Here is a 27609-nt window from a genome sequence, read left to right on the forward strand (position 1 = left end):
AGTGATTGTCAAGATTGTTCCCAATTAGGCTTAAAATGAGAAAAGTCCTGGTGTCACTTCTGAACCCTGACATCCTTCCCTACCTTATCTCAAACATAATCTGTTTGAAACAAGCCTTAGACTTGGCTGCCTTAGGGATGCTTCCTTTGGTTGTTAGGAGTACCTGCTCCGCATGACAGGATGCCTCCTCTTGGTGTCATCAGCAGATGGGTTGGAGAAATGAGGGACTTATTCTGTCAGCGCCCTCCTGCTGGTTTCTTCAGCGCCCTCTCCCCATTTCTTAGGTACCTATGGCCATCCCTTTCCTCTAGGTCACCACTCACAATCATCTGAAGGGATCTAAACATCACACGGAGGTAGACAAGCTTGAAGCCTACGTGAATAGTTTTTTTAAACACTGAATTAAATTCATACATAAAAGCTACTTTAGGAGAGATTCTCAAATAATGAGACCCTGAGATGACTCATATTCTAAACACTGGGGTTCAGCCACTCCAGTTTCCTAGATCAAACATGGACATGAGATTATTTTGGTTTCTCCATCTTTCCCTGTGGAAATGAACGTTCATTCCCCTGGTTGACAGGGGCTTGGCAAAGATGGTGACATCATGACATGTACCACGGAAGTCATCCTTGGGACCAGATCCAATTGTCAGCAGAAAAATGGCTTAGTAACCTAAAATCAGGGAAGAAATGACTGCAAATTAGAAGCTAAAGGCAATTTCAAATAGGAAAACTTGACTGGAATATGATCTTTCTGATATTTTTTACAGCTGATATATTTGGTTTAGGGGTTAGTATTTCCCTAGACATGACAATTTTATAAGAATCTGAGAATTTTGGATGAGACAAGTTTTAGGAAAAAAGAGATGTGACAGGAATTTCCTATAGTAGTCAAATCTGTGGGGGGTGTAAAGTGGGACCTAGGATTGGAGCCAGAAACTGACTCCTTGATGGGTTTATGTTGAAAGGTTGAGAGCTGGTAACACTATTACCACTATGGTAGGTGAGAATTTAGACTCTAAAATACTTTATGCTGCTCCCTCCCTTGTTAATGGAAACTGGCAAAGCTTTAGTGTAACTTAGTTGGAAACTGGTAACTGAATTGTTACTCATTCAAGAGAGAGGTTTTCACAGCATCCGCTATGAAACCTGTGTCTCATGACTTGTCCTGGGCAAATCTGGGCACTTGCCTTCTTTATGGAGAACTCACATTCTGATTATAGAAGGTAACTTCTTTTTTTTTTTTCAATATATGAAGTTTATTGTCAAATTGGTTTCCATACAACACCCAGTGCTCATCCCAAAAGGTGCCCTCCTCAATACCCATCACCCACCCCCCCCCCACCCCCCATCAACCCTCAGTTTGTTCTCAGTTTTTAAGGGTCTCTTATGCTTTGGCTCTCTCCCACTCTAACCTCCTTTTATTTTTTTCCTTCCCCTCCCCCATGGGTTTCTGTTAAGTTTCTCAGGATCCACATAAGAGTGAAACCATATGGTATCTGTCTCTGTATGGCTTATTTCACTTAGCATCACACTCTCCAGTTCCATCCATGTTGCTACAAAGGGCCATATTTCATTCTTTCTCATTGCCACGTAGTACTCCATTGTGTATATAAACCACAATTTCTTTATCCATTCATCAGTTGATGAACATTTCGGCTCTTTCCATAATTTGGCTATTGTTGAGAGTGTTGCTATAAACATTGGGGTACAAGTGCCCCTATGCATCAGTACTCCTGTATCCCTTGGGTAAATTCCTAGCAGTGCTATTGCTGGGTCATAGGGTAGGTCTATTTTTAATTTTTTGAGGAACCTCCACACTGTTTTCCAGAGTGGCTGCACCAATTTGCATTCCCACCAACAGTGCAAGAGGGTTCCCATTTCTCCACATCCTCTCCAGCATATAGAAGGTAACTTCTGTCTTTTGGATCCTTTTCTCAGAATTCACCCTGGGCCCATTTGTACAATGGGGAAGTATGTTTACCTATTTCCCAACCTGCTCTTCTGTGCACTCTCTTCCCTTTTCCTAAAACCTCTTCTCACTACACCTGAGCTTCTTGCTCTCTTCCTTTCTTTGGACTTGTTCATGTATATTTACAAAATATCTGGTTTACCAGATATCTGATATCTGATCTACCAGAGTGTTACATATCTAAGAGAGGTCAGTCTCTTTACCTAAGAAATGAAACTCTAATGGTATACTTGAATGCATTATTAGCAGGTATTAGTCTGGTTCTTTCAGAGAGTGAGGCTTTCCTGATGCTTCTAAACTTCCCCAAATGCTGTTATGTACACATGTTCTCATTGGTTAGGGAGACTATCAGTAGTCCATGACAATACCCTAAAGATAGTAGCCCTTCTCCCCATTCTTTTAGGGCAAAATCTTAAAAGATTCCAGTTGGATCAACATTCTTGACCTATAAGGATTGGGCATGGGGGAAAGATGGACATTGTGACCTCATCTTGTCTTAGATGAGTGGGCTCTGCCCCGTAATTGGTCAACCAGTGTCCTCTTCCTTGAGTCCTTCTGCCCTCCATCGTTAATTTGGTTCTTATCTGTCTGTGACAGTAGGATGAATATAAAGCGATTATTTGAGATAACGATCCCAAGACACACAAGTAATAAAAGAGAAACAGAATAATGACTGAGTGACAAATGTTAAGAAAGATGAACCAGAAATAATATACATACAGCCAGAAATAAGTAAAATAGGAGAACTAGAAAAGGGAGATAAACAGCTTAGAGTGTTAAAAACCCATAGAGACTTATCCCAGTAATGTGGACATTTGTCCACACAACTCAGTCAGTGTAATACACCACATTAATAGAATAAAGAAGGAAAACACATAAGCATTGCAATTAATGCAGAAAAAGCATTTGACAAAATCCTACACGCTTCAGTGATTAAAGAAAAATTCAGAAAACTAGGAATGATAGTAGGAAATTTCCTCAACATAATAAAAGACATTTATGGAAAAATGCATAGTTAATGTCATATTCAATGATAAAAGACTGAAATCTTTTCCATAAAGATCAGGAATAAAACAAGGATGCTCACTTTTACTACTACTGGTCAACATGTACTGGAAGTTCTAGCCAGAGCAATTATTCAAGGAAAAAATAGTAAAATGTATCCAAACTGAAAAAGAACGAAAAGTCTGTTCACAGGTTACATGATCCTATATACAGAAGATCCTAAAGAGTTTAACAAACTCCCCTCTTCCCCTCCCCACAAAAAGCCATCATTAGAAGAGCTCATAAATGAATTCAGCAACGTTTCAGGGTACAAACCAAAAATCAGTTCTATTTCTGTATGCTAGAAATGAATAATCCAAACAGGAATTAAGACCACAATTCCATTTACATAATACCAAGAAGAATTAAATACTTGGGAATAAATTTAACCAAGGTAGTACAAGATTTGTGCCCAGAAAACTACAAAACATTGCTAATAGAAGTTAAAGAAGACATCAATAAATGGAAAGACATCTCATGTTCATGGATTAGAAGACTTAGTATTGTTAAAAAATGGCAAAAATACACAAAGTAATTCACAGATTGAATATAATTTTTATATAAAAAAATATTTTTTGCAAAAATGGAAAAATTCATTCCAAAATTCATATGGAATTTCAAGGGGCTGTAAATAGCCAAAAAATCTGGAACTAGAAGAACAAATTTGGATGACTAACACTTACTTCCTGATTTCAAAACGATGAAGCTTACCTCAAAACAATGCAGTACTGAAATAAGATTGATATATAGATCAATAAACTAGAATTGAGATTCCAGAAATATAGCCATAAATCTAAGGTCAATTGATTTTGACAAGTATGCTAAGGTCATTCAATGGGGAAGCTGGGACTGCTGGATAACCACATGCAAAAGAATGATGTTGGACCTTTACCTCACACTATATACAGAAATTAACTCAAAATGGATAAATGCTCTAAATATGAGCTAAAACCATAAGTCTGTTAGAAGAAAAATAGGGGTAAATCTTTTTTTTTAATGTTTATTTTTGAAAGAGACAGAGCACGAGTGGGGGAAGGGCAGAAAGAGAGGGAGACACAGAATCTAAAGCAAGCTACAGGCTCTGAGCTCTCAGCACAGAGCCCCATGAGGGCCCGAACTCATGAGCCCATGAGATCATGACCTGAGCTGAAGTCAGAAGCTTAACCAACTGAGCCACCCGGACGCTGCAGGGGTAAATCTTAATGACCTTAGATTTGAAAATAGTTTTACAGATATGACACCAAAAGCATAAGCAACAAAAGAACAACATGGATAAACTGGATTTCATTAAAAAAATCAAAAGCTTTGTGCATCAAAGGACACTATCAAGAAAATGAAAAGACAAACGTACAAAATAAGAGAAAATATTTTAAAGTTATGTACCTGACAAGAATCTATTATCCAAAGTATATAAAAGTCTTATAACTCAACAACAAAAAGACAAAAACCAAAACAATTAAAAAATGGGCAAAAACTTAGCAGGATATTTCTCCAAAGGATATATACATATGGCCAGAAAGCACATGCAACAATGCTCAAGATCATCAGGCATTAGGGAAATGCAAGTGAAAACCACAATGGGGTACAACTTCACACCCATTAGCAGGGCTATAATGTAAAAACGGACAAGGACAAGTGCTGGTGAAGATGTGGAGAAATTTGAACGCTCTTATATTGCTGGTTGGATTACAAAATGATACAACTTGTGTGAAAAAGTCTGGAAATCTCTCAATAAGTTAGAATTACCATATAACTTAGCAATCCCACTCCTAGACTTTTACCTGGAAGAAATGAAAACAGGTGTCCAAACAAAAACTTGTAAGCTCATAGCAGCATTATTCATAACAGTCAAAAGTCAGAAACAACCCTAAGGTCCATCAGTTGATGAATGGATAAACAAATGTGATATAGCCATACAATAGAATGCTATTCAGCCATGAAAAGGAAGGAAATGCTGACAAACGTTGTAACATGGATGAACCTTGAAAACATTATGCTAAGTGAAAGAAGTCAGACTCAAAAAGTCGTGTTGCATGATTCAATTTTTAAGAAATATCTAGAACAAGCGAATTCAAAGAGACAGAAAGTGGATTAGTGGCTGCTTGGGGTGGTGTGGAGGAGATGGTGAGGAGGGGAGGGAGGCAAAAGGGACGGGGTGGGGGGAGGAAGAGGGAGAAGTAGGGGAGGATGGGGAGCAACTGTTTAAGAAGTACGGAGGTTCCTTTTGGGGTGGTGAAAATGGTCTGGAACTAAATGGTAGTGACAGTTGCACACCATTGGGAATGGGCTATATGTATCACTGATGGTAACTTTTATATTATGTGTATTTTACCATAATTAAAAAAAAAAAGATCTAGGAAAACAGGGAAGGAAGAAGTGAGGCAAGATAGGAAATTGGAGTTGTTTGAAGAGACAATAAACACTGTAGACATTGTGAACTGAAGAAGGAACAGCTTCTGGAAACCACCTCAGGCTGGAGGAAGCCCTGGGTGCTATTGCTAGGGATGACCCTCAGCTCCTTCTTTTTGTCCTCTTGCATACCCACTGCCAAGCTCACTGAGAGGCATGCTGTAGATATCCATCCACAACAAGCTTTATGAATGAAAGAGTGAACTGTTAGAGGGGATGGGCCTGTACTTTCTGAACGAACCACCATGCCCAGAACTCCAGTCAAGAAGCCCTAAGATCCTAACAGGAAAACTTGGCAATGTCGCCAGGATACATGATGGCCCCTGCCAGGAAACCTGTCAAGAGATAATGTAAGCTCTGAACTCTGACCTTATCACACCTTAGAGAGTGGGGTCCTCTAGAAATGTGTCTGTTACTTTAGTTACTCTTGGTTCAAAGGGCCTGGTAAAGATAACTGCCTTTTTTAAGGGACCCCTACCATAAACGGGATCACCCTAGAAATTTCAAGATGGAAACCAAAAGCTTTGGTAGCTGAGAGCTTGAAATGTAACTGAGCCCACATTTTGCTGTGTAGGAAGTGGTCTTCAGGAGATCCTGACCTTGGGGTGAGAGTAGGTATAAACTGCTCAACTCTATGAAGCCTCTTAGTAGGGTCAGTGTGTAGTGGCCTCAAATTTAACCTCCAAACTCAAACTTTGTTATAGAAAAAATGTATGATAGAATGTAATAGATTTATCATATTATTATATTATTTTATATTCTATTATAGAATTGAATGAATATAGACCAAAGGAAGGGCAGATAATTTGTTTAGCTACATACGGAGGTAATTTTCTCCTCCAATACAAGGGGAGCTGTCTCTTGTCTCTCCAGTAGCTGCCTTGAATACAAGAGAGTAATGGGAAGAAAACCTACTTTTTGTGTTTTAGGGATCTCCAGGTCACTGATTTCTTTATTCCCAGATGCAGTTGGGGTCACCAAAAATGAACATCCGTGCCCCATGCATATTCTGCTGCAACCATGAGTATCTTCTGTCTGGGATTCACCTGTTGCCCTTCTCCCCTCACTAACCAAATCCCATTCATTCCATGCCTTGGATCATGTAGCAGAAGCATATGCTTTCCCTCTTATATCTTATCAAACCTAGATAAAACACTATAGAAAATAAATTTTGATTGTTTTTCTTATGTATTTGGAGAAATTATTTCAATCAATTAGAGAGTTTGCTGGCCTCATTGCAAGGCATGAGGAATGAAACCATGGTTTTTGGCCTCAAAGAATTCCCTGTCCAGTGGAACAACTAATGTGACTTTCTAATAAGGTAAGGGGTCTGGCGTTAAAGTTCACCTGGTATGAGAATGGCATAAAACTCTCAGGATTGTCTACTTTTAGGGCCAACATCTGACATGGCCTTGACAGGTTGATCCTTGAAATATTTCATACCATGTAATCCTTTTGCTTCAGGGCAGGGTGTGAGAATCAGCAGAGATGCTAGTCTGCTAAACTGGTGTTTGGGGTTGGGTAGGAGCAAGAATTGGGAGACATGACACCTGATCTAAGAAAAAGGGCAAAAGTATGTGTGAAGAAACCAGACTTTAAGTAGCCAAATCTTATGTTAGCCTCCGGAATGGAATTGAACATTCTTTTTGAAGGTTAAAGATTGACTGAGGTCACCGTTTCCAAAGTGGTGGAGCTTCCATGATGATGGAATTTGGAAGGGCCATAAAACAACCTGGTGTAAGACCAAAGGAAACAAGATGGAGCATGGGCTACAGAATCAACCTGGCTCCATGAGGCAGTTCATAAATTAGAAATCATTTCCTTCCTTTTGCTGTCTTTTGTTCTTGTATGGGTGCAGATCATGACACAATTTGAGAAACCATGAGAAAGCCTGAGAATGAAAGAGGGAAACAGAGAAGGAGGGAGTGTCAATAACAAAGAGAGGCATCTGAGAGGACAGGGAAAGGGATGACACCAGAGAAGATGGCCAGAGAGATCGATAAGGTGTGAGGTATGATGAGAATAAAGACAGAGGGACTGGAATAAGTCTGGAAGTAGCTGACTAGGCTCTCTGGCCTTATGGGGCTGTTCCCAGGAGACACCTCTGCCTGCATTGTGATGGCTTTCACAGGCAAGGGGAGCAAGGGGAGCAAGCAAACAAGGGGAGCGTGGAGTGTCAAGTATGCTCTCATCCTCTGGGCACCCCTCCTTTGTGTACCTACTGTTCTTCACTCCTTTCTTTCCCTCTTAGCCTCAAAACATGCTCTTAACTACCATTTTGCACTTTTGTTCACTTTGATCCAAAGGGCAATAGCTTGATTTTGGGAAATTAGGATAATAATGAAATTTCAGTTAGTCACAGGCCATTGCATTTGGGAACCTTACTTTGGGAAGGATGGAAATTTTGTCCTTCTAAGAGCTGATCACCAAAGCACATTCACACCCTGTCCAGTGCCCAAACTGAACCGACCCTGAAGGATCTAAGGAAAGGTCGGGAACAGTTTTAGACTCAACCAACTAGGAAGGAGCTACTTACTTATTAGAAAACACCTCCCATGTGGACAGACATGGTGTCTCTGCATGTTGGGGTTCAAGGCCAGAGAGCAAAATGACTGAATACTGTAGGAGTCTCTTAAAAATGGAAGCAAACATGAGGAGGATGGAAATGCAGATACACCGGGAACTTCAATAACAAATAACAAGAGCTAAATCACCAGGGTCTGAGAGTCAAAACCTATAAGATAGTTATACAATTCCTCCCTACTTAAATTTAAGAGGTACTGTGGAACACGCTTGCAAATCAGTAGAGTCAATGTATGACAATCTAAACAACAATGCAAGAATTAAACCCACACACATTATTTCAAGAAATTCCAGAAGCAAAGCTATTCAGAGATCTTAAGAGCTGGGGGGAATGTCAGACTGTTAATTCTTTTCAAGGGGTTGGTGTCTGAGCAGCATGGGTCATCAGCTGAGGGTCATAATATCAGACAGGTGGTGACTCTAGCTGTCAGGTTTTGCACCTGCTAAGATCCTTTTGCCAGCTGCAGACCCAAAGTTCTGAAAGGAGGAAGACCCTTTTGTGCACCTTTATGTCATTGGATCCCAGATGCAGGAGTTTCACAGACAGTCACTGACTGCAGTCTGAAAACCTGCCATCTGAGCCTCCAGATAAAGCCATGCCTTTACCACCACTAGGGTCTAGTAGCCACAGTCTCTGCCTTCTCTTCACCCCATTCTGTATTATAATGCTCTAGAAAATGAACTTGTATACAAGTTAATGCCTTTAGGGAAATCATATTATTCTTCAGGGAGAACTTAGCATGGCGAGGTACTCCCCAATGAGGCTGGGATTCAAGGATGAACGAGACATAGCACTGCCCTGTCAGGGCTCTTCGGGGTCAGTGGAGCTACCTCAGGGTGAAGCTGCACTTGGAAGCTGGAACTAGGGAGTCACCCCTTTGTGAGAGGTAGCCTCTGCGCATGTCTGACAAAGTGGCCTAGAAGCTTCTGAACCAAGACCAGATGTGGGCGTGTGAAGTTCTCAGAGGTCAGCTTATGGGGAAGCAAACGAGAAAAAAAACCAGGGAGCTCTCTTGACTTTTGTGGAATATGGGTCTTTGTGCTGCTCAGGACATGGGGCAGCCTCTTTGAGGTGGTAGAGTACAGGACAGACAGAGGGCCAGGTTGTGCCTGGAAGGGTTAGCTCCCCTGTTGATGGTAACTGGTAGATCTGAAGGGCAGCCGGAGCCCAGAGGGAGATGAGGGTAGTACAAGCCTTGAAGGGTCCTTCCTTTTTCAATGGGACAATGCAAGGGGAGAAGGATGAATGGGTCCTGTGCCCTTGGGAAACTATTAGATGGTGCCCTTTCACGCTTAGCCACTCTTTGAACCTCTCACTCTCCTGGGGCCCTGTCATTGCTGTTTAAAAAGAGTTATCAGATGATAGAACAAGAGCTCAAGGAGGAAAAAAGAGAAACAGACGAGACATGCAGAGAATGAAAAAGAATAGTAGAAATATCTAGAAAACAAATAAGGGTAGAAATAAAGCAAAAACAGAAAAGATAAAGTGACATTAAAAGCTAAAAGAGAATTTATCACTGGAAGAAGAAGGGCAAGAAAGAAAGAAAAAGAAGGCACAGGGTCAAAAAGAGTCCTTTAAGAGGGAAAGAGTGTGCTTAGCAGAATCCTTCCTCCCCTATGTTATTTAGATATAAGCATGTTGTCTCTCTCTGCTCTCCAACCCTTCTTCTCTTCCTTTCTCCCATTATTCCTTAATAAATAAATATTGAGAGCTGGACTTTGCCATGCTCTAGGCTAGAAAGGAGGGGGGAAAGATAAATGAAACCATCTACTTACTCTTAAACTCCCTGCTAGTGAATTGCACGGTACCCTGCAAAGGACAGGAGTAATGCAGAAGAACTTGGGGTTGGGCTGTGGTTGGAGGCAAGGTTTGGTGGGGGCAGGGCACTCTGTGCATACACTGGGGAGAGATGGATATTTATCACCCTAAATTTGGGTCCACAGCTGCCTTGTTGGTTGAGACTATGCCGGGGACTGGGAACCCAATGATGTGGGTAGTAGCTAAAGATTCAGAGACTTGTTAAAGTTTCTGGCCTCCCCGAAAATGTTGTGTTAATGGGGTATTCTATGAGCGCTGGGCAGGGACTGCTTCATCCTCCCACACATATGTTGTGGGAGAAATTAGGTCATTTCTTCCTCTTTTCCTAGATCAGTATCTATTAAAGGGGATTAAACAACACACATGCACACTCACATGCACACACACACCTGTGGTGTACTGTCATTGTCATTTGATAAAAGATAAGACATTTCAACACCAAACTATGGTCTGCCTCCCATGTTCTTTGGAGCTTGCCTGCTCTGCTCTGGATGACATCACTAGGTCTGTATATGAAGCTTTTCCCGAGATGGGCTTTGGAGTCTATGAGGTTTGGGTGTTGCAATCCAGCTCCCGCTCTGCCTCTGTTATACAGTCAGCATTCTACATGGCAGGCTCCTCTGCGGAGCCCAATTCCTTGATCTTCACGTAATCCCTGCTGCCTGCTAAGCTCTCAGCTGTCCTTGGCAAGAGCCCACATAAGTCACAGTCAGTGAGATAAAAACCCTTTGCCTTTACTGTCTTTCCAAACTACTGCCCAAGGAGGACATGGGGACAAAGACGGAGGTCTAGGTCTCACAAGGACATGGCTTCCCCGTCTCAGCAGAGGGGTAGCTGATGTCACTTTGAGCCACAGGTTCATGAAGCGCTCTCGTTCTGCCTGTGTTTGGACATGCCTCCTGCTGCGGCATCTTTGGGCCATATCTACAGGGGGGTCTTTTTGTTTTGAGCTTCTGCAAAGTGTGGCTGTTATTTCTTAGTTCTTCCAGGTCCCTTTTCAATGCTGGAGCATTCTTCAAGTCTTCCTTTTGGTCAACAAGTGCCTTCAAATTCTGTCTCCTCCCTTATCAAAACCAAAAACCAGGTATCCTTTGCAAGGGCTCAGGTACATCATCAAACCAAGGTGAAGAAGATCCACAGTCCCTCCTTTGACATTCATCTTAGTGCCCAAGAGAGGCTGCAGTGGCAAACAGGAAGATTGCCTGGGTTTACCAGGATCTACACGTTTTCCCTTTCCAGGGAGACGGGGGACAGATGCATTTCTGAAATCTCCGAAACACAGATGGACTGTTATTGTCATGCCTGCTTTGCGGTAGGCCTCACTGTATCCATAGAGTATGGTTAGATCTTTCCTCAGCACTTTCCCTAAATTCCTTTCAGAAATGTGCAAGGCTGTTTTCTTGCTCTCGTTCTCCTTCCCCTCTGACCTCTTGTAAGGGTTAAATTGTACTGTAGGGCTAACGCTTAGCTTGAAAGATAACTTTGTTCTGACACTGAAGGTCAAAAGATAACAACCTTGCTTTTACTCTTGTGAATCAGGCTTTACCACTGAAGGAAACAAAAGCTCAAAAAAGAGCATCAGAGACAAGGTCAAGGAGATCCACTGGTTGCAACTTAGTGGCAGAAAGTCTAAAATAATCACCTCATTCGATAACTGTTTCTGACTCATCTGGCAACTATTTCTAACTCATCTAGAAACTGTTTCTCTGTTCTGTTCCCAGATAATGATAAAACGATATGATTGGCTTTAAAAACTCTGTACCCTGGCTGTTCGGAGCCACACTCTTGTTAGGAGTGTTGGTCCCGATCGGTCGGCCACACTCTTGTTGGGAGTGTTGGTCCTGATCGGTCGGCCACACTCTTTTCAAGAATGTTGGTCCCGATCAGTCGGCCTTGCCTCTTAGCGTCACCAGCAATGAGTGAGCAGAGGTCCAGGTTCGAACCTGCAATAAACGACCCTTGCCGCTTGGCTTTGACTTATGACTCTGGTGGTCTTTTGTGGGAGGTTTCGGAACTTCGGGCATTACACTCTCTCTTCCATTTTCTTAGCAGCCTCCTACCTCATGCCCAGTGTCTTGGTGTCCTCAGCAACAATCTGTCAAAATCTGCTTTAAGCTGTTTTCAATAAGAGGCCAGATAATTAGCATTATGGTCAGACAGACCCCCAGGCTTCCATTTTTGCTCACAACCTGTTCCTAGGGAAGGAGTTCTCTGGGGATTAGGAATGTCATTAGAGGTTTATGGGGATCTACCTACACATTTCCCCCTTTCTTAGAGAGGAGTAACTGGTGTCACTTCTGAAACCATTGACTCATGGGTGGATTATGGGATCTCATCTTTTCCACTTTGGCCCCCGACTTCTGTGGCAGGTGGCACCCTTACCAGCTGTATCTGGAGCATTTCCCAGGGCCTGCTGTAGACTGCCATGAAGTTTAGGTGTTTGTCTTCTGGCTTCCCCACCCCTCGACCCCTCAACTGATCTCACTGAACTCTCCTGTCAGGTGTCCAGAGCCTTCGTGCTCTCACTCTCCCCTTATTCAAACAAGCCCTTGGTTGTCCTCTGGGATGCAGCCATATAACTCTTACAAAAGTAGAAAATACAACTTCTTCTTGTGTTATTTTTTTGTTTGTTTTCTGACCAATATTGTGGCTGGATTCCCCCCCCACACACACACCCCACCCCCAATCTCAGGAGAGGGGTCATGTATTATTTCTGAAATCTTTGGCTTCAGGCTAAATTGAGGATAAAACTATGGCAGAGGGAGGGGCCTTTTCCAAGCTGGCCTTTTTTCTATGGGTGTGTCAGAGGTGGGAGAAGGACCGACTACTGGTTACCAAACCCTAGAATGAGGTCTGTGTTTATCTTCTTGGGTGATAAAAGTGTCTGGGCAGGATGTCAAGTGATATAGGTGTTAGCTGCAAGGTCAGCCCTCCGAAGGTGCTCATGTTCCCCTGGGGGTAATTGGGGGTAACTTTTAGGGCTCTTGTGTAGGGGCCTGTGTGGGGGACAGGGTGATGGATGTTTCCTGCTCTCACTTCCGTATCCCGAGACAGAGAGGGAGCAGGGGGAGGGGAACTATGTTTTCTCCTTTTCTGATTCTGTCCCCCTCTACTGGTTTGTGGTGTCACAAAGCTCTACCTCTCCTCTGGGCCCTTCTCTTTTGGCCATTCCACTGTCTGGTCTTTCCTGAATGAAGGAGAACAGGGTAGGGAAATTGTGGGAAACCTGGTGAACACAAAAGAAGAAGAGAATAAAGATCAGTTTAACCTAAAGTAATAGAAAGTACTCTATAAAGAGAAAGAGAAGAAAGTATTATGTATACTTGGAGCCCCATTTCTAGGCCCCTAACCTAGTAGATGGAGCCTTGGTCGAGAATCTTTGCTCTCAAAGGGTCTCGCATAGGGTTGTGGGGTGAGATGTGTGGTGGGTCGGCTGTTATCCTTGATTTTGCCCCTCAGGAGAAGGGTCTTGGGGGGATGGGGATACTATTGTGAGTCTCCCTCGTAGACCATCCATGCAACTTCATGGATGGGTTGGGACTCTGTGAAGAGGGTGTTTAGACAAGTCAGTCTTCTGAGAGATTCAAATTTTGTGTTATATTTCGGTCGGAAGCATAGACACAGGCCATGGTCAGGGACTGAAGGGTGCCTCAGAAGGCACTTTTGAGAAACAAAGTTGTAAAGTCAGATGGTCAGATCAGTAACTCCTTCCTTAGCAATCTCTTGACGTTGGCTGCTCCCGCTGACAGTATTTGAAGGCACCTTAATGCCCTGAGCCTGGCCTGCACCCCCAACACAGCTGGAAGCAGATGGCTTCCTGGAGCGGCCCTTCAAAGCCTGGGAGCAAGTCCAGGCAGGAGCAGAGTGGGCTCCATTATGTACCAGGGAACGCTTCTTGCTGCTAGTTGGTGCTCCTCCTTCCTTTGGTTCCTGTTTCTTTTCGTCTCCATCTCCAAATTATCCCACTGTCCCTGTGAAAAGAGAAGAAAATGTTACGCAGCATCTTTCTACATATTAACTGTAGATAGAGCAGTGATGTCATTTGGAAATGAGGTAGAGTTTGTTCTGGTGACGGAGGGGAACAAGCCCTACCTGGGTAGCACCTTAGAGATCTGAAGGACCTGCAGATGCTTCCAAACCAATCCTGGGTCCAGAAACCCATTTGCTCCCGGAAGAGAAAAACAAGGGGAAGGGCAGATGCATGTTGATATGGGAGAAGTTGTCAAATGTTCCCTGCTCCCGACAACCCATTTCCTGAGGCGATGTTAAAAGTCATCTGAGGATACCGTGGACTAGCTCAGCTGGTCTCAGAGTTCATGGACAAAGGAAATGTAAACAAACCAAGAAAAGAACTATTGTGGGCTCGACAATTTTTACCTAGCCCGGCGAGAACATGGTGACAAAAATTCAGACAGCAAAGCAGCTTTGCATTATCGGGTCATTTTATAAAAAAAACATTTGACACCCCAAAATAGGAAGGACTGTCAGAATACAGGAAACACTTTCTTTCCTCCTTTTGCTGGCACCAAGTGAACACCTTGCCCTGGATCCTCTTTGCTCTTTGGGTTGGGATTGACATCCACTCCACCAATCCAGCTCGGGCTCCTTGGAAGCCACCTCAGTGTCGCACAGCTCTGTGTGCCTCTCCTTGAGCAAATCCGTAAGAAACAGAGGTTGAAATTCATGAATGGCTTACACAGATCTACTCTTTCTCCTTTCTGGGAGCAAGATAGGTGACGCCCCTTCAAAACCCTCTGACTGACATGTTCTGCGTCCTCCTCATGCCCTGCCTTGGAACATACCACCCTCTCCTGTGGAAGGTGTTTCTGGGGCATTGGAATCTTTCCGTCCCATGACTTGCTCTAGACTTTGTTAGGAAATATAGGAACTTCGCTGTTTGCTCTCCCAGCTACTGCATGTACACTACTTTCTACTTTCTTACCAGTCACCTCCTAGGTATGTTCATCCACTCCCTTGATATTCTCTTCCACCTGTGCAAAATCAACTCCCAAGTTGTCATTTTTCTAAGAGGCCAGAGAATTCACTAAGGTGAACACCAGAGCTCTCTCCCTGACCGCTTGTGATTTGTTGAGCTGGTTCCCAAGGGAGAGGTGGATGGACCAACAAGAATGTAGCCTGAAGCTCTTGGGGGTCTGCACTTTTCTCCCACTCCTGGGGGAGGTTCATTGGGGTCATTTTTGAAATAATCTGACTTACAAATGGATTGTAGAACCCTGTCCTGCAAGCTTAATGCTATACCATGTTCTCTGTAGAGGTGTTTCTGGAATCTGTATGGAGCCTTCCTGCAGCCTGCCCTAGACCTGTTGAGGACGCTTGACTGTTTTCCAGCTACTCCACCTCCCGTTTTGATGCCGCGTTACTCTTCACAGCCCTCTTTTGGGTGTCTAGAGCTTTCATGGTCTGTCTCCCACTCCTCTCTCAAAACCATTTCTCGTCCATGTTTGGAGAAAGGACCAGATAACTAAAGGCAAAAAGACTGTCCAAGTCCTCCATCCCTGTTCTTTCTCCCTTTCCAAGCTGTTGCCAATCACCAAGAATCCAGCCTGAAGTATACAGGAATCTGAACCCTAACCCTCTTACCAGATACGGCTAATGTATGTCTTCTGAAATTGCTCACTCTCAGTAGACCTTCTGGGCCCTCAACCTCGCTGCTTTGGGACCTGCCACCCTGTGCAGGAAGAGGGGAATCTCTAGGTTTGCACAGAAGCTTTATTCAGGGACTGCCCTTGATCTCTTTCCAAAATGAGGAAGCTTTGCGTCTCCTACCTCCCCATAAAGCTCTGCTTTCCATTCTCCTCTAACAAGGGCTTTACAGTATTTTAGTCTGCTGACTTCTTCCGGATAAAACCCTCATCTGTCCTTTGGCATAAGGCCAGAATAATTCACACCACCGTGAAAAAGGCTTATAGCTCCCCATTTGGCCTCTTCAAGTTATGTACAAGTGTTGGGCCCAGTGATCATAAGTAGTGAGGCTTGAACTTTATACAGGACTTGAACTGTTCCCACTTGCTTGGGGTGGGTGACCAGTATTATAGAAGAGGTCACTGGTACCGCTTTTGCAATCTCTGACTTACACTTCGACTTCTGTGTTGTCCCACCATCCTGTTTTAGACTCCTTTTTCGCTTGGGAAATAATTAAAATTTCTTTTCTTGCTCTCCTACCTCACCTTCTCTAAGATTGTGACAGGTGTTCTGCCTCCTCCACGTGGAAGCCCATCTCTCAATTTTCCTTTGGGGGAAAAAGAACGAGGTAATCGAGAATATGCTAGAAAAGTTCTTTTTTCTTTCAAAACAATGGCCGTGCTTTGAACTATGCTAATGAAGTTGTAATGATGGCATGTCAGGCACCATTGCTTAGGATAACTCTTGAGAAGGCACAATTATGAGGAGGATCCTAAATCCCTTTCCTTGGCAGAATGTGCCCTGGTGATCATGAGAACTCATCCTGAGTCACAGCCAGTCTCTTCTGGGACCTGCCCCAGGGTCTTAGAGAAAGATAGCCCAGAGGATCACCTACAGGGTTATATTCTCCGGGGTTATTTTATAAACCTCTTTCTGATATTGCTCTTCCAAGGGTTTTTAAAACAAGATCTCGAAAAGATCTGTAGTTAAAAAAGAGGCTGGCATTTAGTTGTTCAGGAAGGATCCTGAGACACAGCGGCAAGTAGCATAGAGCTGAGGAGACGCTAGACCGGAACAAAATTCTGTTTTAGTTCTGGTTCTGCCGCTTTCCAGAAAAAGGGAGTAGTCCCCCGAGCTTTTTGATCCTCTCTTGCTGCATGGACAAAATTGGTATGCTACTACTGACCACACAGGGGAGGGAGGGTAAAAGTTGAAAGGCTCTTTGTGGGGTGTGAAGCAGGGAATGTCACTTGTCATTGTAGTACTTATGGTGCGAGTGCTGCGGGCTCCCGTTTGCACAGTCTTGTCTACCGTGGTGCTTCCATGCTCCTCCATCAAACGTCTACTTGGGGCCCAGGCACTCTGAACCTATGCTTTGTAGACGTTGGCTTATAAAACTCTGAAAATTGTATGCAGACATGTATTTGCATACGTGAGTAGGACTTTTCTGGGGAGGAGATTTATGGGTTTTTTATTCAAATTCCCCACAAGACTCCAACATCTAAAAACGTTTCGGATTTGGAATTTGAGAGTTAAATCCTTGATTTCATCATCAGCCTCATCCAGTAGGTCTAAGGTTCTAGCAAATTTAACAGTGTTGTCTGAGGGTGAGGTAGAGTATTTGAAAATGAAACTATTAGGGAAAATCAGTGACGTGCTCACTGGCATGAAGGATCTGATTGCCTGTAAGCTGGAAGACAAAGCAGCAAGTCTGCGTACATTGTGTTACTGTCAGCTGTTTGACACTGAGCAAGCCCCTTCCCCTCACCGACCTTCAGTGACCTCATCTGTAAAATAAGAAGATGAACTGTGGTTTCCCAGAGTCCCTCAGTGACTCTCACATGATATAGTTCTCTTAGGAAGCAGGGTAAAAGCGAACCTAGATCCTTATAGTAAATGAAAAAGAATTGGGATGAAAAGGTGCTTTCTGCCTAAGATTTCTAGATTCTAGGGACTTCATCCCTGAAAATGTTCTGAGAGTAAGCCTGCTGCTCAGAAACTTCCAAGGTGAAGGAAATGGAAGAATTGTTCCAAGAAACTGATAAACCAGCTGGACTGCCCCCCATTCCAAGGTCCACGACCAAGTTATCAGGACTACGTCTCTACAGGGCATGGCCTTACCCGCCAGACTCATCTTGCACATCACCATCCAAATGGCGCCTAAACCGCAAGGCGTGCCTGCTTGTGTCTTCAGACTTGCACAATCAGCAGGCTACCCAACATAGCCTTTGTACTTCAGATCCCATGTGGCAGGATCTGCCATGCACCCCAGATCCCCAGGCTGGTGTCAAAGGGATGCAGAAACCTTTGAGAAATGGTCATTCATACTGAGTTGGGTCCGTTGTCTTTTCTAAGAGTTACCTAGCGTATTTCATTATTTACCTTTTTATAAAATATTCATGCATGATTACTGCTTCTGAAAAGCTTCAAGGTAGCCTTTTGTATATATTACTATATTACTACCCATATTCACTTAATGAGACATAGATTTTTTTAGGGGAAAAGGGTAGGGGTGGACCTACACATTGCCCATTACCCTCACTAAGGACTGACGTCAAGGTTGATGATTTCTGGAAGTCAAAGATAGTTGAGAGGAGTAGTGGGTTTGCCATAACTCTTCTGAAAGGGGGTATGAAAAAAGAATCGAGAGGTCTTTTGAAGAGTGGAGAAAGGAAAATGTCTACTCCATAGTACTGCCATACATGCTACACCTAGATAAGAGATACGAGCACTTTTATCCTCTACTTTTAAATTTTTTTTTCAACGTTTTTTATTTATTTTTGGGACAGAGAGAGACAGAGCATGAACGGGGAAGGGGCAGAGAGAGAGGGAGACACAGAATGGGAAGCAGGCTCCAGGCTCTGAGCCGTCAGCCCAGAGCCCGACGCGGGGCTCGAACTCACGGACCGCGAGATCGTGACCTGGCTGAAGTCGGACGCTTAACCGACTGCGCCACCCAGGCTCCCCTTATCCTCTACTTTTGAAGGCCTGGACATTTTTTTAAAATAATAAAACACTGTACTTGTGCGGTCTCATATAAACATCAAGAAATTAGGAAGAATTTAGCATAAAAGGCAAAATGTACAATTTATTGCCCCCCTACCCTTCTGAAGTAGCGATTGCCAAAACCTCTTGCTCATCTGTCACTTTTTCTGTCTATACAAACGTGCATGGACACATATGCTCCATCTTTCACTCAGAGTTTTGGGATGATCGCATGTTCATATAGGTGAGTCTTTCTTCTTCTTTCTTGACCAATGCATACTACTCCATAAACATATTGATGATGTGTTAGGTTGTCACCCTATTACAATCACCCCAATGACCCTCCTCCTAGATGGTCTATTTTTTTACACATGTGCAAGTCCACTATCTCTTAAAAAGGAGTGGGAAGCTATGTGAATTTAAACTAACTGCTCAATATACACCTTTTCTTTATAATAGAAGAAGTCTAAAACCATTCTACTCAACACATGCCTTTTGAATCAAGAACACGGAACTTTTGTTATTTTCCGTTATTAAAATAACTAATTTTAAAAATCAAACTAATTTGCTTATTTCGCTTAGAATAGATAGGAGAGAAAGAGAGAGGCAAACAGGCAAGTGAGGGAAAAATAGGTAAGACTTCATGATTTCTAAGGGGCTGTGAGGCAAAGGTCTAGTATATTACCACTAAACATAAAAATACCTTCTTGGTTTTTAAACTTAAAGATAGGTAAATCTTAATAGATGGTATACTCTGCTCATTGAAAAAAGAGAGACTACACCTTTTTAAAGGTCCTTGAAACATTAATAAGATTGACCATTTCTCATACCACAGAGAAAATGTCAGTAGATTTCCCAAAGTAGAAATGTTGTATTGAAAATATTATAGACAATATTCTCTGGATATAATCAACAAAACTAAAAGAGATAGAAAAAACTATCACTTTTTAAAAGTATCTTAAAGTATTTCTTTTTTTTAAATTAAAAAAAAACGTTTATTTATTATTGAGAGACAGAGAGACACAGAGTGTGAGCAGGGAAGGGGCAGAGAGAGAGGGAGACACAGAATCTGAAGCAGGCTTCAGGCTGTCAGCACAGGGCCGGACCCGGGGCTTGAATCCACAAACTGGGGGATCATGACCTGAGGTGAAGTCTGACGCTTAATTGACTGAGCCACCCGGGGAACCCAAAGTATTTCTTAAAGGATCACTTTATTAAAGGTAAAAGACCTTTCTTACCTCTTGAGTACAACAGGCAATGAATACTAAAATTGTAGAATATCCATAAAATAATAACAATGAAAACATCAAGTATCATAACCTATGGGATTCAGGAAAAACCTTTCTCAGAATAAAATGCATGGCCGTGAATTCTTTTATTAAGTAAAAAATAATTAAAATGATCTAATGCATTCAGCTCAAAAATCTGGAAAGCAGAAAGAAGTAATTCATTAATAAAGGTTAAAATGGAAAAGCATTGGGGCACCTGGCTGGCTCAGTCAATGAAGCATGAGACTCTTGATTTTGGGGTTATGAGTTTGAGCCCCATGTTGGGCATAGAGTCTGCTAAAAAAAATAAATACATAAAAATAAATAAAATGGAAAAGCATTATATTACATAAAACAGGAAAAGGCTAAATCTAAAAGTCAGTTCTTTAAAAAATGACACTTTAAAGCACATTAACTCTGAAAAATAAATTATATAACCTAGTCAAGGAAAAAGAGGGGCACAAATACTTCCCCAAATAAGACAATTAACCACCAATGGGAAAAAATGATAACTAGAATTACAAGGGATTCTTTTTCTCACCTCTAGGTAAACATACTTGAAAATCGATACTTTTTTGGGAAATTGTCACACAGCAACTACTTATCCTTCAAAAATGCATCGGGCCTAGAAAGTTTCATGGAGGACTTCTGCTCAAACTGTAGAAAACTGCTGCATAGACAGGCAACTTAGAAAAAGAAGAAAAGCCACCAACTATTTTTTGAAAAAAAGCATATTAATGACAGACAATCCAGGATGACCAAAATTGTTTTTCAAATGAAGGCTAAAATTGGAGGACTTTACCCTGCCTGATTCCAAGATATAGCATAAAGCCACAGTGATCAAGACAGTGTGGTACTGGCATAAAGATAACCATACAGATCAATGGAATGGAAAAGAGTATAGAAGTGGTTCCATGTGTATGTGGTTAATTGATGTTCAACAAATTTCCCAAGGTAATCTAATAGGGAAAGGGAAACCTTCTCCCGAAATGGCACTGAACAACCAGATATCTATGTGGGGAAATAATGAACCTCTTATTTCAAATCACACACAAAAATTAATTCAAAATGTATCACAAGCTTGTATGTCAGAACTGAAACCATAATATTTCTAGAACCTACAATAAAACACAGGAGAAAGCTTTTGTGGCATTGGGCCAGGCACAGATTCCTTAGCTATGTCACAAAGAACACAAGCAATAAAAGAAAACATTTGATAAACCAGACTTCATCAAAAAGCAAAACCTGAACTTTCCAAAAGACACCACTAAGAAAGCTAAGAAACGTAAGCCACCTACTGGGAAATATTATTTGCAAAATATAACATCCAATTGAGGACTTGTATATAGAATACTAAAGTACCTTTGTGACTCAATAATAAGACAAACAATCCAATTTTATTTTACTTTATTTTATTTTATTTTATTTTAAATATCTATTTTGAGAGAGAGCTCAAGCAGGGGAGGGTCAGAGAGAGAGGGAGAGAGAATCCCAAGCAGGATCCACACTGTCAGTGCAGACACAAACCGTGAGATCACGACCTGAGCCGAGATCAAGAGTCGGGCACTTAACCGAATGAACCACCCAGGTGCCCCAAGACAAACAACCCAGTTGTAAAAGTGTGCAAGAGATAGTGATGTATGGAAGTGTTGAATCACAATATTGCATACCTGAAGCTAGTATAACACTGTATGTTAACTAACCAGAATTAAAGCTTTAAAAATAATTTAAAAATAAAAGTGGGCAAAAGATGTCAACAGACACTTCATCAAAGAAGATCTATGAATGGTAAATAAGCATTGGGGAACAGCTTTGCCATGACCCTGTGGACCCCACAGACAGAGGCTTGAACCACAGCCTGAATCTTGACATAATGCCTCATGATCCTCCCATAACAGAAGAGGATGGGAGGCTTGTGAGGGGCTCACGGCAGTCTCCCCTGAGAAGCTTTCATGAGACTGCTTCTCCTCTCCTCCTGGGTTCTGATCTGGCTTTCTGCCCTCCAACTCACCCCCAGAATAGAGCTGCAGAATATAAAGCCTCTTAGCTGTCGTCCAGAAATGGCTCCTCAGCAACAGGGATTCCCACATGTCACATTGCGGCCATCTGGCACCTTTTGTCTCCATGTCCTCCTTTCTGCTGTGTGGGGCAAGACCCATGGGGAGCTGACATCTTTGGCTGACTCTTCTATTCACTGTCTATGTAAGTAATGATCTAAATTGAGGAGTGGCTCGTATCGTAAGCTGAACCATCCAGTCCTGGCTTTGTCACCTGTGTGTGAGCTTGACAAAAAGCACATGAAAAGATGCTTGATGTCATTAGTTATCAGGGAATGCAAATTAAAACCAGAGCAAGACACCACTACCCCCCTATATTAGAAAGTCTAGTATGCAAAAGACCGACCGTTTCCACTGCTGGAGGTCCTGCAGGGCAATCGCAAAGCTCAGACACTTCAGGTAGGAGGGTAAAATAGTACAACTATTTTGGGAGATATTGTGGCAATTCCTTAAAAAGCTCAACATGACACCAACCATATGACCCTGCCATTCCACTGTCCAGTATTTGCCCAATAGAAAGGCGTATGTCCACACAAGTCTTCTATGTGAATGCTACAGCGGTTTTATTTGTAACAGCTAAAAACTGGAAATAACCCAAATGTACACCAAAAGTAGATGAAGAAACACAGTGTGGTCTATATAAAGGAACACTAGTCAGCAATAAAAAGGAACTACTGTTGATAACAGAATGAAATCGTTAAACCATACCAAAGAGTACATATAAAATATGTACTTATATAAAATTCTAGAAAATGCAAACAAGCCTGTAGTGACGGAAGATTAGGGATTGCCTAGAGATTAGAGATGAGGGAGGGTTAGATTGCACAGGGTCATGAGTAATTTGGGGGGTATGTTCATTATCTTTATTGTAGTGATGGCTTCATGAGTGTGTACATAGGTTAATACTCGTCAAATCTTACACTTAAAAATGTATGATTTATTGTACGTCAACTATAACTCAATAAAGACATACAAAAATGCAACCTGATCTAACTTGGGGTGTTTTTTTAACACATTCTGACTGCCATGAAAAGGGACTGTTGGGGATAGGAATAGAAACAGGGAGTCCTCAGGAGCCTGGGGTGATCATCTGCGTGAGGGATGCTGGTGGCTTTGTGACAGTGGAATTGGAGAGGAGTGGACAGATTTGAGAAAGCCTTTAAGAACTAAACAATAATTGCTGGCAGTTTATGTCTCTTTTTGAGGAAATTCTCCTTTGGGTCTCTGGCTCAGATCATACAAATGTGTGATATAATTTCTCATGGCTCCCTGTGTTCGCCAATGTTTACAATTGTGTGCTTATTTGTAATAATCTGTTAGCATTTATTTTCACCACTAGACCATATGCACCATCAGGGCAGGGTTTCTATGACTCGCCACTCTGTTCCGAGTGCCCTGTCCAGTGTCTGTCTAGTGCTGAAGGGGTAGATGGTAGTTTTAAAACATGTCTGCATATTCTTTAATTTTTCTGCCATCAAGAAGTGTCCTGCATCTGCCAAGGCTAGGTCCTAAAGTGTAATAGAACTTCTACCCAGCTTTCTACTTCTTGGGATACTTACCCTCTTTACCCAGCCACCCTGCTGTGGGGAATCCTGGGCCACATGAGGGGTTCCAACTAACAACTCCAGCTGAGATTCTAGCCGACGATATCAAGGTCTAGCCGTCACGCTAAGTCTTCGAGACGACTCCAGCCCCAGCCACTGCGTGACTGCAACCACATGAAAAATCCTAGGTGAAAACCATCTAGCTGAGCCCTGCCACCAACAGAACCATGAAAGATAAAAATAATTGTTCTGGTTCAACTCATTAAGTTTGGGGGTAGTTTGTTTTACAGCAATAGGTCATTAGAACAAGTTCAGTAAATCTTTTGGGAATGAATGACAAGCTCTGTTTTGCTCCAGCTCTGCGTGAGCCTTTAGCCTGCAGATTCCTTCCCCAGCAGGTCCTGAAGGTGCTGGAAACTCTGGGCCAGAAACAAAAGTCTGGCTCTTCAGACCTATCAGGAGACATGGAAAGAGACATGGAAAGTCTCTGCCCTCAACCCCACAGAGAACACTGCAAGGCTATGGAAAGTCGGTCCTAGCAGGGATCTCAAGAGAACAGTTGGCGTGTGAGTTCTTAACCCTGAGCCCGTGAACACCTTCAGGGGAACACACGTGCACACATTGTGTGTATGTGCATATACATTTTCGTGGAAAGACAGTCAGTCCCCAGACCCTAACTTCTTTCAAGTCTTCAAGACTCTGTCCCCAAAATGTTAGGACCTTCTTTTCCAGTCCAGCTATCCCAACTTCTAGATTAAGAAACTGGGAATACTTCCATTTTTGGTGGTAAACTAGACTAAGTACCCTGAGTAAGCTTCCTCTTGAAAACAAATTCTGATTTTTTTTTTTTAATTTTCTTAAATACACTGATGAGCTGGGAAGAAAATAAGAACTACTCAAGCCCCAAACCCAAGAATCTGGAGAGATAATCTAAGCCTTGAAACTAGCTTTTATCATAAGGACTTTTGTAAAGTCAGCCAATCTGTGATACACCTCCCGGTCTTGAAAGTGAACTTGAACTTCAGTTTTCACAGCCTCATGGAGGTGAGGTGATAGGAGAGAAACCAGGACACTCAAGGTGGAAATCTAACAAAACCCTATCCCCCCTCTCCCAAAAGATTGGGACCTAAAAGGACTATACCCTCAGTAAATAGACAAATGGCATAAAAGGCACTGTTACTTCCCAACAGACTGCAAAGAAAAGTACCTACCTTAAATTGCTACTTTCAAGGGGAAATAAAATCTCCTTTGCGAATTCATAACTACAAGTCACCCTCATAAGGGTATGAAGACCCCACACAGGACCCCCTTCCTCTCCCTCCCTCTCCTTCCCTACCCTGGCCAGGAGCCGGGGTCACAGGACAGTGAGTAAACCTCAGAAGAACCACTTCTCCAGCGAGTGCCTGAGGAAAACCAGCCACCTCTCCTGTGACCCCAGTCCCCAGGCCTGTTCACTGCCCTGTTGTAGAACCTCAGGCCTAGCTAGGCTGTGGGCTCTGGCCTCTGCTGGGGGCCTGGACTTTGGCTGAAGCTCCTCAGGCAGGGGCTGTGCTGCCCCCCTGGGGAGAACCTGTTCTCTCCTCCTGTGTCCAAGACCAGACTAACTCTGGGATATGCCGCTAAGGGGTGGCCTGGGGGGTGGGTCACTGTGAGAAGATGTGCTGCTCCCCACTTGCTTTCCCTGAGGGGCCCAGCTCTCCAGCTGTTTTCTTCCTCTGGGCTGTGGAACCTTCTGCGGGTGAAGAAGGCAGATGTCACTCTCCCCACCGGGCCCCTGAACATCCTCTCCTCCCCAGTCTGGGGCACTGCCTCTCTCCCAGTTAATTCTGTAGTGACAGCTGCCCTTTACCCCAACATGCAGTGAGGGGTGACGGGAGTGGGGTCACCTCCACCTCACGGTCCCACTCTCGGGTTCAGGGCCTGTGTCTGGGAGGGAGCCACAGGCCCGAGTCCCTCTGGGGTGGACCTGGCCCACCCAGCAGAGGGGTCACTGGGGCAGGTCTGTGGGGCTCCAGCGTGGGACCGGGCTGGTGGCTCAGAGGCGTCTGTCTGTGGGCAGGGTGGACTTGGAAAGGCACTGAGTAAACCTGCGGGACTCCTCACCTGCCTTTTCAAAGTGCTTTTCCCTTTACTCTGTCAGGGGATTTCAGGCATCCATGGGATTGCATGTTCGAGAAAATGGGCGGTGTCGTGCCCTTGCTCATCAAAGGAGCAGTTGTACCTGTAACGAGTCCCCAGGACAGTGCTTTCCCATCCAGGCAAGTGGTTCCCAGCTGTGGCTGGAGTGAATCACCGAGAGCTTTTAAAAAATACTGATGTCCAGGCTGCACCCATATCCTTAAATCAGCATCTCTGATGGGCATGGGCCGGGTGTGTTTTAAAGCTCCCTGCATGACCCAAATGTGCAGCATTCAAGCCTCACAAGGACCCTGAAAGACGGGCACTGTCGTCATCCTCACTGTGCAGAGGCGCCAGTAGGGCTCAGCGAGGTAAAGGCAACTAGAAGGGATGGGGCTGGAGTCCCACATAGAACCAAGAAGGTGTCCCCCTGCTTGCTGGGGGACCGTGAGGCCTCAGACTGGCCAGGGAGCTTGTCTCCTTTGGCTGGGAAGACATTTCTGCCACCTCTTTCTCAAAGCACTGGGCTGGGGCTCCCCTGAGCCCAGAATGCAGTGGGCCACCTCCACTCACCAGCCCTGGGTTCCTCTCACTGGAAGGGTGCACCCTTTGGTGAGGTGAATTGTTGTAAAACAGCCAGGAATGGAAAATATTAAGAGCCCATGGGTACCAGCAAGGTTCCTACCAGGGCCAGAATCCAGATGAAAGGAGGAAGTCTACCATCACTGGAGGCCCCGGGGCTGGCCACCCATCCCCTGCATCCCAGGCTGTCTCCATCTTTAGGGTTGGAGCAAGCCTCACCCGGGCCAGAGGAAGGTCCGAGGTGGTCACCGCAAGGTAGGGTTCCCAGATGTCCTGAATATGCAGAATATGTCCTTATATTTAATGATTTTATCTCAGATCCTATGTTGACCTTGTCAGAATATCCTAAATGTCTTATATTCAGCTTTTTTCAATAAATTACAAATTTTAGTAATTAAAGCTTTCCTTTTCTGCCAGTTATTGGTGTGTGCATCACTTAAATGGTAACACCAACTAAAATCATATACCTCCTCTCACCCCAAACAAAGAGATGGACATTTCCTTATGGTCTCTCCTACCGGCTTAGCTAAAGGAAGACCAAAAGAGGGGAACAAGTAAAGCACTTATTTTTCATATTCATGAAAGGGAAAAAAAACCATTCTTTTTATTTAAAAAAATGTTTGAGTAGAGTTGACTTACAATGTTATTACATTAGTTTCAGGTGTACAACATAGTGTTTCAACCTCTGTATAGGTCATCCTATGTTCGCCACAAGTGCAGCCACCATCTGTCACCACAGAATGCATGACAGTATCACTGACTATATTCCCTGTGTGGTGCCTTTTATTCTCATAATTTATTCATTGGAAAAACTATCCTTTAACCAAAGTCCCAAGTCCAGAAAGTAACCACCACTAATTAAAAAAATAATTGGATCAATACACAAGGAAAGTCTGAGACACTTTCAGTCAAGAAGGGCTTGAAGAGACTTGACAACTAAATATAATGCATCTTGGATGAGATTCTTGAACAGAAAATGGGCATCAGGTAAAAAATTAAGGTAAATTTGAACAAAGTATGAGTTTCAGTGAATAAGAGAGTATCAATATTGGTTCATTAGTGGTGACAAATATACCATACCAGTGTAAGATGTTAATAAAGAGGAGAATAGATATATAGGGGAATGAGGACTCTTTACCATCTTTGTAAATTTTTTTTTTTTGTAAATCTGAAACTGTTCTAAAAGGAAAAATTCACTTTCAAAAAACCATCGTGGGGCGCCTGGGTGGCTCAGTCGGTTAAGCAGCCAGCTGCGGCTCAGGTCATGATCTCACGGTCCCTGAGTTTGAGCCCTGTGTCGGGCTCTGTGCTGACAGCTCAGAGACTGGAGCCTGTTTCAGATTCTGTGTTTCCCTCTCTCTGACCCTCCCCCGTTCATATCTGTCTCTCTCTGTCTCAATAAGAAATAAACGTTAAAAAAAACAAAAACAAAAACAAAAACAAAAACAAAAACAAAAAAAACATTGGGCACTGAGATACCAATGGCCTTCCCTGGGAAGAAATATTATATATATGCTTCTAGAGGAAGAGTGCATTCTGTGTGGCCCCCATAAGAGGAAGAGAGAATAAGGCCGCCTGTGTG

At 43.2% G+C, this 27609-nt stretch overlaps 1 long non-coding RNA gene across 1 annotated transcript; it reads left to right on the plus strand.

The window, feature by feature from the left end:
* Positions 1 to 18446: 18446 nt before the first annotated feature.
* Positions 18447 to 24172, plus strand: LOC147580262 (uncharacterized). Its single transcript, XR_015252697.1, has 2 exons — positions 18447 to 18702; positions 20274 to 24172. It is a non-coding gene; the product is annotated as an uncharacterized LOC147580262 (long non-coding RNA).
* The last annotated feature ends 3437 nt before the right edge of the window (positions 24173 to 27609 follow it).

The sequence above is a fragment of the Puma concolor genome, chromosome B3, assembly GCF_028749965.1.
Source record: "Puma concolor isolate L17-30 chromosome B3, mPumCon1.1.hap2, whole genome shotgun sequence".
NCBI classification, from domain to species: Eukaryota; Metazoa; Chordata; class Mammalia; order Carnivora; family Felidae; genus Puma; species Puma concolor.